The sequence below is a fragment of the Otolemur garnettii genome, unplaced genomic scaffold (genome assembly GCF_000181295.1).
Source record: "Otolemur garnettii isolate 467f Iridium unplaced genomic scaffold, OtoGar3 scaffold00008, whole genome shotgun sequence".
Taxonomy (NCBI): domain Eukaryota; kingdom Metazoa; phylum Chordata; class Mammalia; order Primates; family Galagidae; genus Otolemur; species Otolemur garnettii.
Genome location: NW_003852403.1, coordinates 26,740,486 through 26,762,797, shown reverse-complemented (window position 1 = coordinate 26,762,797; position 22,312 = coordinate 26,740,486).

The window sequence follows — 22,312 nt, the reverse complement described above, 5'->3', positions numbered from 1 at the left end:
ACAATTATATTAAATATGAATGGACAAATACTCTGATCAAGAGGTAGAGATTGACAAAAAGGATAAAAAGGCCAGATTTGACTATATGCTGTCTACAAGAGAGCACTCAAAAAGTAATAAAATAAATGGATGGAAAAGACAAACCATGCAAACTATAATCATATAAGAACTGGAGACATTATGTTAATACTACATTGACTTTAAACAACACTACAGTAAACAAAAAGTGTCACTTCATAATGACAAAATGGTTAATACCACTGGAAGATATAAAAATTGTAAAGCCATATGTACTTGAACATTGAGCTCAAAAATATATGAAGTAAAAACTTATAGAATTAAAGATAAAAACAATTCAACACCTATATTTGAGTATTTCAATCTCTCTCATAGTAATTGAAAGAAAAATTAGGCATAAGATCAATAAGAATATGAAAGACCTGAATAACACTATCAATAAAACTGATATAACTGGTATTTGTAGAACACTCTACCAAAATTATCAGAATATATATTGTTTTCAAATAAACATGGAGCATTCTCTAGAATATACCTCAGGCTAAACAATGTGCTATCATATGTGGTAGCAGGTTGATCTCGTGCATAGTCATTGTGGTGTAATTTGGTTTGTTGTGATAAATGAGAACCTTGAAGCAACCCTGAATTTAAATCATGCCTCAGTAATTTACTAGCTGTTAAATTATGGACTAGTTTTTCAACTTCTCTGAGGTTATAGATAATGATATTTACCTCCTTCACAGACTGTTGAAAGAATTCAAGATAATACTTATTAGCACAGTTTTTATGGAACAGAAAGTACTCGATAAATCTTAACTATTGGCTAGGTATGTGCCTATAATCTTAGCACTTTGAGAGGCCAAGCCAGGAGGATTTCTTGAGGCTAGCCGTTTGAGACCAGCCTGAGCAAGAGCAAGACCCCATCTCTACAAAAAATAGAAAAAATTATCCAGGCATGGTGGTACATGACTGTAGTCCCAGCTACTCAGATGGCTTAGGCAGTAGGATTGCTTAAACCTGGGAGTTTGAGGTTGCAGTGAGCTAGAATTATGCCACTGTGCTCTAGCCCTAGCCCAAGTGACAGAATGAGACCCTGTCTCAAAAAAAGGAAGAAAGGAAGGAAGGAAGGAAGGAAGGAAGGAAGGAAGGAAGGAAAGAAGGAAGGAAGGAAGGAAGGAAGGAAGGGAGGGAGGGAAGGAAGGAAATTGTAACCATTATTATTACATCATTACCATGAACACACAGAAGTACCTGTTACTGTTCACTTATTTCACCTTTGAGGCAAGTAATAGAAAACATCTTACCTATCCTAAGTGATGAGATAACAATGAATGTAAACAAAAATATGATATTAGATAAAGTTGAAATAATAGCTAGGTATGCTTCTGGCTTTTGAGAATACAAGCAGAAAGAAAGGGCTAAGGAAGGGAAAAGTGAGTAATCACAAAATGTGGTTATATCATACTCTTATAAAGAATGGTACTTTGAAAATGTCTCTTCTATCACCTTGGAAAAGGTTCCCAACCCAAGTTCTCAGGTAATGCTTAAAACACACACACACACACACCTGCACCTAAACAAAAACACATATTCATACAAATATTCTTTCTCACACAGCCCCACATTCTCTTAATTCAAGCACTACAACTATTCACATCCCTATACACAAAGGCACTTAAATATATTTTTTAATTGAGAAAAGAAAAGCATAGTCCAATTTAACTAATATTCTACATTCATCAATAGAAAAATCAAGAACAGTAATTAGTATAGCTGAATTATTTCAAACTGACATTGTTCTATTATTTATTAGAAGAAGGAATCTGAATGGTAGAAAAGAGCCTGATATTGAAGAATTCAATATTCCAAACATATTTTCATATATTGTGAGTCGATCATGGTGCCCAATCACAGGACTAATTATTAGCCAAGACTACTATGGTTTCTGAAGTGTCATTCTCAAATGATGAAGGGACAAGTCTGCTTCTAAGATAGAAGAAAGTGGCAAAAACTCTCTTGCCTTCTATTCTTATACTTTTATATATGCACTTACACCAAGAAATATTTTACTAGGATTTAATGATTAGATTTTTAAAAAACACTATATATAGATATAGATATTTGGTGAGTTCACTGTAGGTAACTTATACATATACACTCCATCACCTCTAGTCTTCTAAGAATTTTTCATAGCATACACACAGCAAGGAAGAAACCTGATTTTACTCTACTGTAGGGAATCTGACTTAATGATCTTTTCTACTTCTCCTTGGGTCCCAGGCAAGAGGAAAATACATTTCCCAGAGTTCTCCTATCCTTTATTACTTACAGAAGCAAGGCAAGAATATTTAACCAGCCAGGTTTTCTAACGCAGTAAATATGTAGTTAATACTACATTATAAAAACAGACTTTAAGCATTCAGTTCTAAAACATGGAACAAACATTCTGGAGCAAATGTCTGTGTGGTAAAATGATTTTTGTTGTTCTGTGTAGAAGCCTAGTAATGGGATTGTAGGATCAAATGGAAGGTCTACTTTTAGTTTTTTGAGGAGTCTCCATTCTTCTCTCCATAAAGGTTGTATTAGTTTGCCAACCCACCCGCAGTGTATAAGTGTAAAAATCATTTTACCACGAAGGTATTTGCACCAGAATTTTTATTACAACTCAGTTTGTAATTTCCAAGTCATGGAAGCAACCCAAATGCCCATCACCCCATGAATGGATTAACAAAGTGTAGTTTATGTACACCATGGAATACTATTCACACATAAAGAAATGGAGACTTTACATCTTTTATTTTTACCTGATGGAGTTGGAACACATTCCTCTTAATAAAGTATCTCAAGAATGAGGGGGGGAAGTATCCAATGTACTCAATATTATTATGAAACTAATGTATAAACACACACTCGTATGAATGGTAAAATAAACATATAGTCAAGCAAGGGGAAAGGGAGTGGAGGGAGAAGGAATGGCTATTGGAGGAGGGTGTGCATTTGGTGGGATCTCACCGGATGTGCATAATGCAAGGGTATATTTTAAAATAACTAAGAGTAAATTTTAAATGTCTTTCCACAAAAAATAAATAAGTGTGGTGACAGTTATGTTAATCAGTTGATTTAAGCATTCCACGTTGTATATCAAATCATCACATTGTACCCCATAAATATATATGGTTATGATTTTAATTAAAAATTAAACAAAAATAAAATAAAACATGGAATAAGGTGAAAATCCTCTACAAAGCCTTGTTTCATTGACTACTGTAGCAGTTTCATAGGATATTAATAAATGTTATGTATAAAATGAAGTTATGAATGAATAAATGTAAAATAGTTAAAACTGAAAGATTTTCCTTCTTTTTTGTTTTCCCTTCCTTTTTCCCTCTACAAAATGTCAGAAGTTTTAATGAATGTGCGTACAGAGGGAATTTCGGAGAAAATGTGCAATGCTCAATCTCTCAAACCTGTTTGACTAATGAACCTAATTTTTTAAAAGATATTTTCAAAATTGTTCCTTCTGTGAAGCTCACTCTTTATGCAAAAAAGAAACTGAATTTCAGAGAAGTGGGTCATTGTAATTCACAGGTAATTGAAAACTAGTACTAGGATTCAAGTTTTCTGTATCTAAAGGCCAAAAATATTTTTTAAATTTATTTTAGGTTATTGTGAGGGTACAAACAATCAGGTCACATTTTTGAATTTTTTAGGTAGAGTCCCTCTGGCAGTTGTGTCCTACACCCAAAAGGTGTGCCATATACCCCTACCTTGTGCCCTTTAAACGGGAATATTCCAACGCCCCCTCCTCTCCCTTGTTCCTCCTCTCTCCTTCCCCCTCCTCCTAACTTGAGTAGAATTAAGTTTTTCTCCTATGTGAGTGTATATTAGATCATCTACTTACTTCATAATAAAATCGAGAACACTGGATGCTTGCTTTTCCATTCTCATGATACTTTACTAAGAAGAATGTGTTTCAACTGCACCCAGGTTAATACAAAAGATGTAGTCATAATCTTTTCTTACTGCTGAATACTACTCCATGGCATACAGATACCAGAGCTTGTTAATCCATTCCTGAGTTAATGGACATTTAGTTGTTTCCATGTCTTGGCAAGTGAAACTGAGCTGTCATAATCATTCTAGGACAGATGTCTTTATGATAAAATGATTTTATTTCTCTGGATTGCAGGGTCAAAAGAAGGTCTGATTGGAGTTCTTTGAGGATTCTCCATACTCCTTTCCAAAGACACTTTATTAGTTTGCAGTTCCACCAATAGTGTAAAAGTGTTCCGCTCTCTCCACATCCCCGTCAGCATCTACAACTTTGGGACTTTGTGATGTGGGCTATTCTCGCTGGGGCTAAATGATATCTCAGAGTTGTTTTGATTTGCATTTCTCTGATGATTAGGGATGAGAATTTTTTCATGTTTGTTAGTCATTCATCTATCTTCCTCAGAGAGGGTTCTGTTCATGTGTCTTACCCAGTGATGAGTGGGATTGTTTGCTCTTTTTTATTAATTTGAGTTCTCTATAGATTAAAGGCCAGAGAAATACTGTAATGTTCTTTATCATTCTTGAGCTCGACTCTTGGTCTGTTTTCAGAGGAGTATTGACTTTCTCATCATAAATCTTAAATTTTGTATACTATAACAAAAAATTTCACTTCTGTACTTCCACTAAATCAACTTCTGAAGAGTAAGGAAGTAGCTACAATTTGTTCTTGGAGATTCTCTTTTCTCTTTGATTCCTTTCTTTGTTTCTATGTTTCTCTCCCTTTTCTCCTACCATACGCCATGCTACCTCAAGAATACAAAATATTTTCTAATGTGTATGTAATTTCACATTAGTAAGAGCACTCTTCTAAACAGCGCACACAGAATATTAACCCTGAATGATTACATTCATCACAATTAATCCTCAGGATTATAACTGGCAATGGACTAAATATTTATGTCTCTCCCAAATTCATATGCTGAACACCTAATTCCAAAATGATGGTATTTGGAAGTGGGGCCTCTGAGAAGTAAATTAGGTCATGAGGGTAGAACCATCATGAATGGAATAAATGCAGTTATGAGAAGAGGTCGAGGAGCTAGCTAGCTCTGTCTGCCACATGAGTACACAAGAAATGTTAGCAGTTTACAGCCTGGATGAGCACCCTCACCACATCCCAGCCATGCTAGCACCCTGATCTCACACTTCCAGCCTCTAGAACTGTAAGAAATAAGTTTCTGTTGTTTATAAGCTACCCAGTCTATGATATCTATGATACTCTGTTATAGTAGACCAAACCAAGATGCAATTATTTCATATAGTAATTACACTAATTATTTTTTATTTATATTTTGCATTTAATTCTTGCAATCATCTTATGAGGGTAATAGTATCAGATCTATTTTATGAATAAGAAAATGAAACTTAAAGGTATGTCCCAAGCCTGCACTACCAGCTAGTTGTTGAGCTGCAATTTAAACACTGGCAATTGGACTCCAGGGTCATATTCTTACCATCTACCATACGGTTGGTTTAGCTTTTAAGTGTTCCCAAAAGTTCTATACCAAGTTACCAAGACTAATGTGATTAATTTGATGTGGTGACTAAGAAAACAGAAATAATTAATGCAATATTGATGCCCGATCTGTCACTCAACTGAACATCCGTCTCATCCTTCAAAGAAGCATCATTTTTATCTTCTTTTTCTCCCAACTTCCATACAAGGATGATTCCATCTGACATCAATAACTTAACTGTATGCATCCAAAGAACCTGAACATTCAGCTGTTTGATCAGTAAAACACTGAGTGAAGACCAGTATTTCATTTATATATAACAGCCAAAGAAGAAAACAACATTTGAACTGAAGATACCAAAGATTATTTGGGGGAATGAAGATTACTATTGAGTTAGAAAGACATATTAATAATTCTCAAATGTCAGTACTATCACCAAGGAAACAGGCCGGACAATGGATTGTAAGATCAAAGCTTGCCCCATACTTGTCAGGGTTAGGGGGAGGCCCCAAGCAACTTCTGCAGCTGCTATTTATTGAGAACATATGTCCCTTCCCTGAGCCCACCCGCTTCACTGGAGTTCCACAGCTGATCAATTTCCAACTGCCAAAGTCTAATCATTAACATCCAGTAACTGCCACTTTGTCTCTGCAAGCCCGTGGTCCTGGTCCTGGGCAATCGCCCAAGCCCATGGTCCTGGTCCTGGTCAATCGCCCACTTAGTCTCTGCAAGCCTGCTGTCCAGGTTCCTGCACATCTTGCTGCACAGGTTGCTACATAGGTTGTTACATAAGCTGCTATATATCCTATTACATAGGTTGCTACATATTCTGTTACATAGGTTGCTACACTTAAATTTTACATTTAGATATTTGAGAAATGATATCTATTTTAATCAACATGCTACCAGGTCACATATGTAGAATGCAATTTTAACTTCTAGTAACAAAACCTTTGCTTACAGCTTGATGGTAATTTGCCCTTCTGGATTCATTTTCAAAGTTTCTTTGCCCCTCCTTTGTGCCTCATGACATTGGCCTCCGAGGACACAACACTAAGCTCCCTCACTCTCTGGCTTCCATTGTTCAACCACTGGAAGGCTCCAGCAGGAGATTAGAAGGTAGGAACATAGATATGCCAAGGAATTTATTCCCCCTACTCTCTCCCAGCTAGGACACAATTTGGAAGTGGTTCATTGCTCTTACAAACAGTCACGACTCCTGTCAGAGACAGATTTCCTGCCAGTGTAGATAACTGCTCCCCTGCCTTGCCAGTTTATGTCTTGAAGCAGCAACTGCTTTTCACTTTTACTAGCCCTGAGTGCTTCACTCTTTATTGTTGGTTTCTTCCTGCTCACATCTCTACCAACAACCCCCAATTAAATTCTTCAGATATCGCTTTGAGTAAGTTATCTGAGTTCCAGCTCTGACTCTGACTAATACACACCTTGTTTAGAAAACAAAAGCAATTAACAATCAGACAAACTACGTTCTCCTCTCCACTGTGGAAACGTCTTCTCACTAGAGTACAAGGGTGATATACTCGCCACAGAGTCTAGGAGTGATTGCTATTCACCCTCTTGTTCAACAACTACACTTATGACCCACTTGAGAGCCAGTAGACTGTTTGACAGTCCATTTTTTGTAACTTTGAATTATAAAGGCCTGAATTATAAGAAGTTTCTTCCCAAAGAAAAAGTTTAGATTCATTAACTCAGATATGAGTTGAGAATTAAAAGGTAAAATGTTCTGAGTCACCAAGAACTATTTTCTTTTGTTCTCTTTTGAATCAGTTCAGAAGTCATATCTTTTTGATAGTTGAAGTCATTTACTAAAAATTATTTTGTCTTAATTATAGAGACTATCATTTTAATGAATTACAAAAGTCCTTATACCTTAATTTATCAAGTGAACCTGCAAAAAATAGTGAGTGTATTTTAATACTCTTTGGGGGAAGGATGAAAAAGGAAAATAGAAAACAATGTGAAACTAGTAAAGACAAAGCAAACCAGAATCCTAGTTAGCACAGTCTTGAAGATTTTCTCTTACAGTAAAAATAATTAGTCCTAGGAATCTATGCTCTAATTCTACTGAAGGAAAATGTAAAATCTTGGCACAGTCATTTAAAGAATCACATAAGAGTAAAATTGACATAAATATGATTTTTAAAAATGAGTATAGTCTATGATTGTTGAATATGAGGAAACAACACAGTTTTTAAGGATTTCATAGGCAATACGAAAAATATTTATACATTAATAAAAATTCTAATGTGGGATTTTATTTTATTCACTATCTCCTACAATTTTGGTTGTTCAAAAATTTATTCCTTAAATTAGGTTTTTGATTATTTTTAATGTTATTAGAACAAATTAAGATGCCTAGCAGGAAGAAATTAATAGAATAATGAACTTTTATTAGGTGGCCTGGCACTATGCTGTATGTTTTATATACAGTATCCCATCATCCAAATAGTTAATAATAGCTAACATTTATTGAACACTTACAAAGTACCAGATACAGCTCTAAATACAGTATACACATTAACTCAACCAATCCTCAATCAAACCAACAGGGTAAGTACTATCATTATCTTAATTTTACAGATGAAAACACAGAGATGAGAAAACTTAAGGAATTTACTCAAGGTTACACATCTATTAAATAGTAGAGGTAGAATATGAACCCAAGGACTCACTTCAGAACTTTTAAACTGTCACCCCCACTTTACAATGGAAAATAATGTTTAAATAAATTTAAATGTCCACATTCATGGATTCAACTAACCACAGATCAGAAATACTCAGGAAAAGAAATTCCACAGTTCAAAAAAGCAAAACAGGAATTTGCCATCTACCAAGTACCATTTTGAATCTATGTGCATAAAGTGATGCATAGGCCTTGTATTAGGTATTACAAGTAATCTAGAAATGATTAAAATGATAGAAGAATAAGCAATTGCATTTATTCTTAGAAAATACTATTGATACAAACTGAATGATTTAAGAAATTTATTATCTCACAGTTCTGAATGCTGTAATTCCAAACCCAGTGTTGGCAAGGCAGGTTCCTTGTAAGGGCTGTGAAGGAAGGGTCTGTTCCAGGCCTCTTTCTTGGGCTTGTAGATGGCCATCTTCACATTCATTGCATTCATTGCATTCTCTCTGAATGTATGTCTATCTCTAAATTCTCCCTTTTGATAAACACATTACTCATATTGGATTAGGACCAGTCCTAATGATCTCATCTTCACTTGATTATTTCTGTAGTAAATAATCTTTTTCCAAATAAAGTCCATTCTAAAGTATAAGGATTAGGATTTTAATGTATGAATGAATTTGGGAGGAACACAATTCAACTCACAATAGTAATGGATCTAGGACTCAAATCTAAATGTACTTTCACGGTCCTGACAAGGCAATCAGAGAAATGAAATGTCCATTTTTTCAGCAACTCTAATGTAAAGACCTCCAATTTAAAACCCTAAGATCCTCAGATATGCAGAGACCAGCTCAGACCATTGCTGCCCAGTCGCTTCTGTATGGGAGAATCTCCTATTCTTTCTGGAACACTATGACATACACACTTAAAATGCTAATCCTCCAAGTGAAGGGAGGTGATAGATGAATGAAGTGACCATTTCTCTCCTTTTAGCCACAGACCTCTCTTTGTTCAATACATTCTGAGAAACTATCTAAGCTGAGAATCTTTGCTCTTAAATCACTTTATCAATAGTCACAACTCTGGACCTAAAGTAGGTCCAGAATTACAGCACACCACATGTGTAGAAACACCTAATTTATACTCCAGCCAAACTTCTGTGAAGATTAAGTGGTTTTAAATTAGCACAAATTTATTTTCTTAGCATTTCATGATTTTTAACAAATGCATGTTTCCTTTATGCTATTAGACTTCCAATCTTAATTTTTTTATTTGCACAAATAAAAGACAGCTTTTCAGTATTCAGCAATAGAAGATGTGATTCTAGGGGTATAAACAGCAGATGCTTCTTTTATGCAAAAATCCGAGACTGCAGGGATGTAATGTTTCCCTTAACATCATTTTTTACTTATGTGTCTGGAGCCATTATTGAGGGGAGAAAGAATTCAAATGCTGAGCAAGTATTTTTCAAGTCTCATATTAGCAAGCTTATTCCATAAGATTAGTCTAGTATTCCATAGAACTCAACGTAATTATTCAAATCAGAGCCTACAGCAGGAAATGTGCTTTGCATTTTCAACATTGCTGTCCTTCTTCATTAACAAAGGTAAAAATCAGACCCTATGTTCTCAATTATGGTGTAATGATAATAATCATAACAGACACTCGGAAAATCCGAAGCTAACTTTCTCAGATGAACAAGCTTTTGCTACTGTTTTCTGAGAATCTGGCTGGAGGTCTAGAAACTTTAGGGACTCTACATTTTATCCAGTATTCATTTTTATCTGTTTCATAAAGCAATTTTGCAGTATGGTTTTCACTGTTCCTATTTTAAAGATTAAGAGAACCGGACCCAAAAGAGTAAGTAACATTCTAGGAAGTGACAGGAAGGGTGGAGATCAACATGTGAAGCTTGGTTCCTTTTTCTTGGCACCTCAACCACAGGACAGGGGGCCAGGGAGACAGGTAGTTAGGAAGGGCTGGGTTTAAATTCAGAAGACATGGAAGAGTTCCTCACAGGATCAAGTAGACAAAAGGTCCAGGTCCAATCTCGGAAACTTGTGGCTAAAGCAGGAGGGATCAATTCTGGAGTTAGGCATCACACAGAGTCAACAAGAGCAGGGTGAGCAGACTTGCTGAGCTCCAGGGCTCACACAGGGCTGCTTTTGTTTTACTAATTAAAGCCGCCTGCCAGTAGTTCTTGATCTCGAGGTATTGACTGTGTGTTAATGAGGATAATGAGGCTTGAATATGATTCTTTCCTTTCAGGAAAAAATGCGAGGAAGGGTATATGATGTGCTCTGACTGAAATGTGGTAGAGTTGGTTAATTGAGTGCACATTTCTCCAGCACAAATCTCACCTAGAAGCTTTCTCCTTCCCAAGAACCTGATGGCTGGATTAAACTGTTACTTGGTCTTTCCAATCTGGGAGTCTCTAGTAGGATTCAAGTCACAGGACATCTTGAACATTCTGGCAATTCAACTCCTTTTCTATTTGTTCCTTTGTTTGTTTCTATGTTTCTTGGAAATTAAAAAGAAATACTTCTTTCAAAATGCAACTGGCACATTAATTTGTACTAAATAGGATACATGGTATTTCCTAGACCAAATGATTTGGGGATGGTTGTGATATGTTTTATAAATTCATGTAAAATGTATAAATAAATTATTCATAATTAACTTATAAATATTTATAATATTTATATATTAATGTGTATTTTAAAAGTGCTTTTTAATTGAAATATTTTCTATCTTGTTTAGTTTCAAGCTCATTAAATAAGTACATTTGGTTCCCCGGTTCAAAACATTTATGCAGATAGATCATAATCCTGACAGAGTCAGTAAGAAAGTTTCTGCTGCGGCACTGGCCCCAGTATTGCGTCTACACCTAATTTTTCCTTCTTACAGAGAGTGCCCATCTCAGCTTCTCTGTCAAGATCTATTTCCCTCTTTCATGACAATGAGGTAATGAAAAGGGAAAAGAAAACCATTAAATAAACTCATCTGTTCTTCAAATTTTCAGGTTAGACATTCAACTGAAAGGTGATTTCTCAACAGACAGAGAGAAGCAAGTTGATGATGCAGTGTTCAGCTCCAGCGGCAATACAAGCCTTTCTGGCTAATGAATATTGGTCTTGCTCAGGAGAGATGCTTCAGTTTGTATTGTCCTATGGTAATTTAATGAGGCAATACTGACTCAGCAGGTCTAAATGAGAATAAAGGACACTTTCTTCCCCCAAAATAACAACATAAATAAGGCAGGCTTTCTCATTTTTTTTTTTTTTTTGTTAAGTGGTTTTGTTTCATTTAAAAGTCAAAGTAGAGAAAATATAACTCAAAGGAAAATGCAAAGGGGTTATTCCTAGTTTGGAGTTAACAGAGTCATACAGTAACTTGATTTTTCTGGTCATAGTTATTTTGTTTACACATAGCAGGGGTCCAGGCAAGCAGCTCGAAGAGAGCAGTGTCACTGCTGTTGCATGTAAAGGTGAAATTAGGCATCACTGAGCATGAGGGGAACAGTTAGGGATGGTGCCATTGAGGCTTCATTTCTGTCACTCTCTGTCTCTGCTTCACTCTTCCTTCTCTTATTTTCATTTTCTTTTTAATCACATTATTTTTCCCCATCTCTTTGCTTGTTGGGATTTCAGCAGCAGCCCTTACCCAATATTATCTTTCCTCTGAGTCTTTCAAGATCCCAATTTCACATTCCCCCCAAAAAAGAATGTTATTGGATCAATTGGAGCAGATGTTCATGCCTGATCAAGTAGCTCTTATAGGTAACAGATCACAGGACACAAACCTGACTACCTAGGGGCACCAATACTTAGTTGCTGTGAATGATTTGAGTTGAAAAACAGAAAATGAACCTCTCCATATATCTCCAATATTGAAGAGTCATCTACATCAAATTTAGATCACTACCTACTTAAAAAAAAAAAAAACTAGAAAATTAGCTGGGTACAGTGGCTTATACCATAATCCTAGGTGTCTCTGGGAAGTCTCTGTGAAAGGATCCCTTGAGCTCATGAGTTTGAGACCAGCCTGACCAAGAGATAGACCTTATCTCTGGTAAAAATAGAAAAATTAGCTGGAAGTTATGGCAGGTGCCTGTAGTCTCAGCTACTGAGGAGGCTGAGACAGGAAGATCACTCAAACCCAAGAATTTGAAGTTGTTGTGAGTTAGGGTGACACCACTGCACTGCCCTCTAGCCTAGGTGACAAATTAAGACTCTGTCCAAAAAAACGTAGGTAACTATTGGGTTTTTTTACTACCAACAATAGGGAATATCTTACCTTGATCTACTCTGCCTTGCAGCCCCACAGTCTCTCATACTGATTACAGTGGAAAAAGCTACAGACCAATGATAGCAACTCAGGTTATTTTACACCTAGTCAATGTGTAATGTGATTAAAACTACTTAATCTCTCTATGAACCTCTGGTTCATAAAAAGAGAGAGAGAAAGGATGTGAGAGAAAGAGAAAATAAATCTAGATAATCTTTGAGATTCTCTGTAGATCAAATATACATGGTAGTCAGTTATTTTGACAGAAACTCAGGTTGATAAATGTCAGAGAAATGACTATAGCTTTTCTCTTTATAAGATTGTCCTATTTCCTAATTAACTCCTCCCATCTCTTTACATGTCATCCCACTCTGGAAATCACTCATACCACATCACCTCCAGTGGCCGGGGCATGTCAAGAACATTCTTCCATGTCTTTGTTATTGCTGTCTTGTAGCCAAGGAAGCCATTGGCACCATTATCTGCTATTGAAATACTGCTTGTCCTTCAGATCCAGAGAAAACAATAGCTCTTTTCTGCATCCCTTCCATAAGGAGAATTACTTGTCTTTTCTTTTCAGATACAAGATACAAATGTACCTCTTCTAGCATGGATTTTATTGGGTCGTAGCTATATTTATGTAATATTTTATTCTATATTGCTTTCTAAGTCATAAATGCCTAAAGCACATGGGTTATTTCTTGGCTATCTATGTCCAAGAACATCTACCAATAATTTAGAATAAAGTAGACACTAAATTAATTAAAGAATGAACAATTGAATATTCATTAAATAATAAAATCTGAAACCAGAAATCGAGTATTCATAAAAACATTAAATATCTTACAAACAACACTTAGGGAATTTTTTTATGATGCAATGGGTTAACACAATGCCAGAATTATTTTTCTTAAGTACTGTTATCACTGAAACTTATTGATGTTATCTAATCATGGTCATTAATCCAACAAATCAGGTCATCAGGGAATCAGTAAAATAATTTTTTCTTCACTTTTATAATATGGTTTTATATTCAAGAATCCAAATGCTTGAAATTAATTTCCTTTGCTGCTCACTGTCATGCATCACTGTGAACTTCAATGAAAATGTTAAGTGTTCTGTACTCACAGTCTTCTAAAAGGCAAATATTTTATCTATCCCGCCTTTTATACCTGCCCTTTAACCATGAGTATCTGACCTTGTTGTATTTCTGACTTTGTCCTTAACATCATTTTAACTAGTTGTTCTAGTTTCATCTTGTAAAAATGTGGCAAGGTCAGCAAGATTGAATGTAACACTGTCATCCCCTGCTGCCTTGAACTCCATGACGGTAGTCAGATCTGTAGAAACAAGTTATATTCTTTCGGATATTGCTCAATTGCATAAATGTGTGTGCAGATCTTGGGCTACAGTTAAGAATTCATTTTGAGGCATATTTTAAAACACCAACAGTACAGTACATGGTATTGTAATCGATCCCTCATTCTGTTGTGTCCTGACCTCTATGGCTGCTTGACTTTAAAAATTGATGAGCAAAACATGATGAGTAGCAAGAGGGAATGTGTTTATGATTTTTCAAGTTATCAAATGTGTCTCACATCTCAGGGGAAATTCTGAGTTTCTCCCATCACTATCACTAGTGGTGTTGCTTTGTGTTCACACTTAGTGCTACTGCTTTCCCTGCTCCATTCTAGAACTGGTCAAACAGTGAGGCCATTTTTGAGAATAACTGTGTTATCTTCTTTGAAAACCCGTCTTCAAAGTAGAATATATTTTCCTCTAGTTGAACTGGTTTGTGTTAATGGAGTTAAAATAGAGGGATAGAACAATATTTTAATGTTCCTTTGAAACTACTGATTCCATGTTATAAAGAAATAAAAATAGGTTGATTATTTCTATGGAAAATGTTCATGAAGAGGCAGAGGTTGGAGAAATAAGCTTTAGGGATCTAGTGTACTGCATGCTGACCACAGTTAATAATAACATATTGTATATTTCAAAATTGCTAAAATAGATTGTTAATGTTCTCACCATAAAAAATGATAAATTTGTCAGGGCAGTGCCTGTGGCTCAAGGGTAGGGCGCGAGCTCCATATGGCAGAGGTGGTGAGTTCAAACCCAGCCCTGGCCAAAAAAAAAAAAAATTGATAAATTTGTCTAGGAGATTTAACCAATGGAAAAGCATACACTAGGGGAAATTATCCCCATTTAATAAATGGTGCTGGGCAAACTAGCCACATGTAAAAGACTGAAATTGGACCCACACCTTTCATCACTTACAAAAATTGACTCTCACTGGATAAAAGATTTAAATTAAGACATAAAACAATAAAAATTCTAGAAAAAAGGATGGGAAAAAGTCTTAACAACATTGGTCTGGAAAAAGATTTTATGAAGATCTCCTTGACAAATACAATAATACCAAAAATAAATGAATGGGGCATAATCAAACTAAAAAGCTTCTGCACAGCAAAGTATATAAGAAATAAAGAATACCGACAACCTTCAGAATGGGAAGATAAGCTTGCATGCTACCAATCTGACAAAGGACTATACCAGAATCTACAGAGAATTCAAACTAATCAACAAGAAAAGAGCAAACAATTCCATTTATAAGTGGGCAACAGACATGAACAGAATCTTTTCTAAGAAGATAGACATAGGGCAAACAAACACACAAAAAATGCTCATCATCTCTAATCACCAGAGAAATGCAAATCAAAACCACCCTGAGATGTCACCTAACCCCAGGAACAATAATCCCCACTGCAAAGCCCCAAAGCTGCAGATGCTGGTGTGGATGTGGACAGAAGAGAGCACTTTTACAGTGCTGGTAAGATTACAAGCTAATACAGCCTCTATGGGAAGAAGTATAGAGAATCCTCAAAGAACTCAAATCAGACCTCCCATTTAAACCTGCAATCCCATTACTAGGTATCTACCCAGAAGAATAAAAATCATTTTACCATAAGGACATTTGCAATAAACTAGAATGTTTATTGCAGCTCAATACACAATCACCAAGATTTAGAATCAACCACATGCCCATCAACACATGAATAGGTTAATAAACTATGGTATATATATGCCATGGAATATTAGTCAGCCATAAGAAAAGATGGCAGCTTTACATCTTAAAATGGAGTTAAAGAATATTCTTCTTAGTAAGGTATCATAAGAATGGAAAAGCAAGAATCCAATGCATGAAATACTAATATGAAAACAACAGATAAACAACTACACCCCACATAAGAGAAAAATACAATTAAATTCAAGTGGGAGGGTAGAGGGGAGGAGGCAGGGGAATTGGTAAGTCCTCATTGGGCACAATGGGAGGGTATACAGCACACTTCGTGGATAAGGGCTCAACTACAACTTGAACTTTATCTAAGAAATTCAAACAATGTAACCTAACCATTTGCATCCTTCATATTAATCTGAATAAATAAACAATAAATATTGTATTAACTAGTTAAAAAATGATAAATTGATGAGGGGATGAATGTGTCAATTAGCTTGATTGAATCTTTCTATAATGTATACATGGGTCAAAACATCACATTATACCCAGTAAATACATGTCATTTAAAAATAAATTAAAAAAAAATAAAACAGTAGACATTCAAAAGTGAGACTTCAAAGTAGCCCCAAAGAACTTGGAATGGAGAAAGCCTTTGAATACGCCAGCAATCAAAAGATATGGCTAACCATGGAGAGGAGTGCACTGAGATTACCAATTAATGTGTAACCTTATAAAAAGCTGTGAAAACCAAACTCACCAGGCAAAGTGATCTGAGCATCACCTCTGAGAAGCAGAACATAGATGTGTTTGCAGCTGTCTGAAACCTCAAACCTCATCTCTGCATTGTCCCTCTACTGACAATGGAAAAATTAAAATTAAAAAAAAAGCTATGGTCAGCCTGAAAATAAGAAATGGGAATTAAAAAGAGTAATCATTGTTTATACATTGTGTCCTCTAGACTGAAAATCTACATCTAAGAGACACTGACACAGGCATTAGAAAAATTCTATTATATAAAAGAAACAAATCATTGGACATCATCATATTCTAAAGAACTCATTACTAGTCATTTGCCTCTGCGTTCATTCTGCACTCTCTAAAATCACCTTCCAGGTGGTTGTCACCTTCTGACAATAACAGAAAGGTTTACTTGAATGGGGGATTTTAATATTCCAGTTAATGGCAAAGAGTATGACTTATTGTAAATTTCTCCTTCTTGACAGGTGTTGCCATTAAGGTCTCACAGAGAAGCAGTGCCACGGAGCATAAGCCCGCATATTGAAATTGTATATTTAAATAAAGGGGTGCACAGCTCTCTCAGGCATGTGACAAGTTTATTTCTTTCTCTCCTGGCTTATATAGTCCATTGTGTACATGTGCATTGTACCTCATTAATATTCATTACAATCCCTCTGTACATGCTGTACTGTACATCAATGACTTCGTTAATATTCATTACAATCCATCTCATGAATAAACATCTTGTGACTATCTCTTGAGTAGCCCCTCTCTAGTAATCTACAGCTTAACTGATATCACTTTATCTAACACAGTCCTTTTGAACATAATCCCTTTAACATAACTTAATGGAGAACATGCTGTCAGCCATTACTTCTTTTGTTCTTATCTGATGAAGCCTGAGGCTTGGAGAAGGAAGGTGAATTGAATACCTGCACTGTTGGCCTCACCATTTGGAGGCAGTTACTTCAATCTTAAGTAAGGCATAATTAAGAAATTTCTAAGACATACAGAAAACTTGTTTGCAAGCTTCTGCTCCCATGTGGGCCTTAAGTCAGGGGGGTTTTACGCCCACAACTGACCAGGCTGACCTTAGGTCAGAAGGGTTTTACGCCTGCAACCAACCTAGCCACGTGGGATTCTGCCTCAGTTTCTCACAAGTATGCCTGCACAAAGTCTTTTCACTGCTCTCTTTCAAACAGTTTTTTTGGCCAGAGGTACATAGGCCTTTCGCCTATAGACAGGAGCTTCTGGTGAAAAGTTGCCTCTAGTCAGCCATCTTGCCTCTCCATACTACTTATTATAAATTAAATCTTCCTTAATTTAATTCATCAGTCTTTCATGAGTTAAAATGAATATTTTCCTCACTGAAGGCAACAGAAAGTGCTCTGGGAAAGATATGATTGTGAGTGTGCAAATTACAGATCACATACTAAATTTTTTTTGGAAAAAAATGTGTGATATTCTCAAGCACTGAGACCTTCCAACCATCTCTACTGCTAAAAGAAATTCGTCATTACCTTCTTTGTCTTTTAACTTCATATTGATGTATAATACACATATACGAAGGAGGCAGTTCACAACTGTATTCCTTGTTTAATTTTCATAAACTGAACCCATCTAACACACAGATCAAGATACAATGTTTCAGCCACTCATATACCCTTTTCAGTCAATAACTCCCCTCCAAGGACAAACCATTATTAACTTCTAAACTCATTAAATAGTTTTGCCTGATGTTTATGGAATGTTTATAAAAACAGAATTATATGAAACATTCTTTTTTGACGCTAGCTCCTTTCAGTCAACACTATGTTTGTAAGAAGTTTCTTCCATACTCTTGCTTGTAGCTCTTCATTCTCATTGCTGTGTAGGATTTCATTCCATAACTATCTCATAATATATTAACTGATTATATTAACTTTCTCATAATATATTAACTAATTATATTAACTTTCAAATAGTTTCTGATTTTGAACTAATACAAATAGTGTCATCAGCATGTTTGGGGCTATATTTTTAGGAATAAAGTGGCAATGTATGAATATAATCAGCTTTAGTAATGCCAAAACAAGTTCTTCTAAGGAGTTTTACTAGTTTTCACTCTGACTAGCAATATGAGTTACAATTACTGCATTATTTTCATAAATGTTTTATTACCTAGTGCACTGATCGTCTATAAATACCTCTAAATCAAAAAGTTATAAACTAAGTATTTAATTTTAATACCAAATATTGTATTAAACTGTCATTGTATTGAGCTCCCATGATACAGAATAAGTAATAAAGACACTTAAGAAAAAATATATATTTAAACCAATCACTGGTAAATAACAAGCTACAATAATTTCTTAGCAATTAGAGCTTTAATACAAAATGGAAAATTTAGAAACCTCATACATTTCTTTGCAATGGAGGAGAGAAATCATTTTTACCACATTCAAAAATATGAGGCTTATTTATTTGAAAAAATATTGTCAGGAACTTTGATTAGAAAATTTTAAAGTCCCTAATGAGAATTCCTTTTCAGTCTGACAGTGATTAAAAGCATATCACCATTCAGAACATAGCTGTCTACAAATGAAAAATTCTTGTCTCTGAAAAAGAAAGTTGAAGCCAATTATGCAAATATGCAGAAGGAACAAAAGACAAGATTTTGAACCTCTTAATATGGCCAAAGAATGCATTTTGAAACCAGTCTCTGCTTTTATGGTTATTATTCTGTAAGCCTAAAAACAAAACAAACAAATATATACACACCAGTTTTCTGATGTTAGTCCAAGACAACTGTGACCCCTGCTGTCCACATATGCTTAAACATTTAGATTCTGAAAGCAAAACTCAGGACGGTTATGAATATTCTCTATGCTACTTGGGGGAAAAAAAAAGGCTGCTAGGCTGAAGACCAATGCAAGATCTAAAAATATGCTTTCAATTCTCAAGAAAGAGATCATTCAAAAATTTGAAGAAAGTACAATTATGTGATCATGTAATAATTATACTTTTCTCCCATCCTTCCGACTAGCCCCAGGCATTGTACCTGTCCCGCTTCTGCCCCCATTTATATTCAGTTAAGACTGTGACATAAAAGGACTGTCTCAGTATATTTAGTCAAAAATAGCACAGTAAGAAATACTGTCATCCACAGGAATGGCAACCCCTATTCTGACTGTTGTTCAAGTTTCTTAGTTCAAACTCAGGAATTAATACAAGTTTCCCTGTATACAGAACAGTACACTTAATGGTAGATTAAATGTATTAGTAGGCCCTCCAGTACCTGGGTAGGATTTTTATGCAAAATTCAGTGAGAAATGTTAACTGGACATCTCATCGAATCAAAGCAATATTTATTTCCATGTTTTGAGATAAAGAGTGAGTGTCGCAAAGGGAAAGTAACACTTATTAAGAATCTTCTATGTAACAATCGCTGTGCTAAGTTCTTTGTACTTATTTTCTCAAGTTAATACTTGAAGCTTTATGAAATTAATTATTATTTCAATTCCAAAAAAATTCTGTGTAAGTTACCCAAGATTACATGGTGGCTGAGTGGAAGAGCCAGAAACTTATCCCAAGTCCATCTGACTCCAAACCATCAGCTCTCACATTAAACCATTCTGCCCTTTGCATCCTATTATATCTAGGATTCAGAGCACAGCGCAGAGAACGAGGGAAAGAAAGAGACTGTTTCCTCAAAGACCAATAGGATGTGTTTTCCTAACTTTATGAATTAATGTCAATACATATTTATTTACTACCACTATGTAACCAAAACATTGCCTCATTCTAAAGAAAAATCAAAGTGTAAAGGTCAAAGGCCAGAGGAAGTCCCTAAGGGGAGAAATACCTAATAAACACTTGAAAACATGCTCAACATGCTTGTATTTAGGGTGGTACATTAAAACAAATTGAGATAATAATTTTCATTTTTCACATTGGCAAAATTAAGATTCGGCTCTAGGAATTATTGGCAAGGATATACAGTGAGGAAATTGTGCCTTATATAGATAGCTGTAGGACTTTAAAAGCGTTCAACCACTCATGAGTTAGGGAGCAATCTGGCAAAATCTAATAAAATTGAAAGTAAACATATCCCATGATCCAGAAATATCATTGATTAGAGAAATTTTAATTAAATACATATTATAGAACCTTGTACAGGTTACATATGTGTATGTAAACATATTCTTAGCAGCATCATTTATAATATTTAAGAACTAGAAATAGGTGAGAAGCTCATCACTTGGGCAATAGATAAATGAAATATGGCCTGTTCATATAATGAAATGCTACACAGCAATAAAAAGAAGTGAACAAGTAAGCTGGGGTTGTGGTGGGTGCCTGTAGTCCTAGCTATTCAGGAGGCTGAGGCAAGAGAATCACCTAAGCCCAAGAACTGGAGGTTAGTGTGAGCTGTGATGCCACAGCACTCTACTGAGTGTGACAGAGTGGGACTCTGTCTTTAAAAAAAAAAGTGAACAAGTAAAAAATACAATATTACATGAAAGACATAGATGCAGAATATGTCTAATATTGTTGCAATGATGTTCACATGAATATGATATGAATGGCTTTCCCTAGTACTGTGTAGTTCCTAAAATAGTACTTATAAGATTTGTTAAATGGACATTAATGAGAGTGTTTGCAAGTTCCTGGGTGTATATCTTTATATTGCAATATTTCTATATATCTATATCTATCTGCAAGAGAATAAACATGACTAAAAAGAAAACATGCTAAACTCAACATAGGATTGCCTCTAGGAATATAGAAGAGAATTAAAACTAAGAGTGGTTGTTCAAAGGAATTTTTGTTTCATTTATAAGATTATTTTCTTTAAGAAATGATAGAAATAAGACACAATGAAATATTAATTTTATTCTGAGTAGTGGAACAATAGTGCATATTTTTATTCATTCATTCAAAATATGTATTTTTGTGCCCACTATATGCCATCCATCCTTCTTAGTGAAGTAAACATAAAATAAAATAGAGAAATGTACCCACCCCAATGATGAAAAAATATGTTTTTATATTATTTCTTTTGCTTTTTTGTACTTTGAGTACCAAAACATTAAAACATAAAAATATTTTCTAAGAAACCTAAAATAGGTATTTTTAAGCAAAATAAACCTAAAAGGGGAAGAACTTAAGTAAACTTATACAAAACAAATTATGGGACACTCAAAAATCATGACAGTCATTGAAAGTGTAGGTGGACATCTGTGGGCTGAGGATCCAGCTTTCTCAGCATGGGACTTACTTGAACTCCATCCTTTTTCATCAGCCTAGTTTAAAGCTTTGAAAGAGCTGGACAGCCAGAGCCAGAAAGTGTACTCTTTGACCATTTGTGCTGCCAAGCTAATAATGGATAGTGCGATGTCAAACTCTCAAAACCTAATAATGTTTTTCATGTAGTACCTAACACTGTCATTCTTTTGTCATTTGGCTTATATAATTTCTGAAAAAGAGTCAGTGTATTTAGTTTCTTGTTTATATTATTGTTTCCATTTCTTCCCTCATTGTGTTCATATTTTTGTTGACATCTTTGAATAAAGGGAGCATACTTACAGTACCTGTGTTAATCTTCTTTTATTGGTGCTATTTTCTCTCAGTTCCTGTGTCTATTTTAATTTAATTTTCTGCAAGTTATGGATCACATTTTTCTGCATATGTATATGCATATGTTTATATATATACATACATACAATTTTTTCTTTGAACTATATGTTTTTCTTTCAATAATGAACATTTTATATTGTTAAATGCTTGATTTCTTTTTTACTGCTTTAAAGAGTATAAGACTTTGTTTCTGGCAGGCAAGCTTATTCCAGATCAGTTTAATCCTTTTCAAGCCTTTTTAAAAAATCTCTATTAGGGCAGCTGAAAAGAAGATTTTACTCTAAAATTAATTTAATTCCATTTCTAAGTCATAACTGTTTTGCAGTCTCCACTGAATGCCCCATGTTTTCAATAAAATCTCTCTACTTCGTCTCATGGGAACATGAATAGTTTTAGCCCTGTGCAAGACCTGGAAATTGTTCAGTTTTCAGTTCCTCAATAATTCTTCTTTCCACAGAA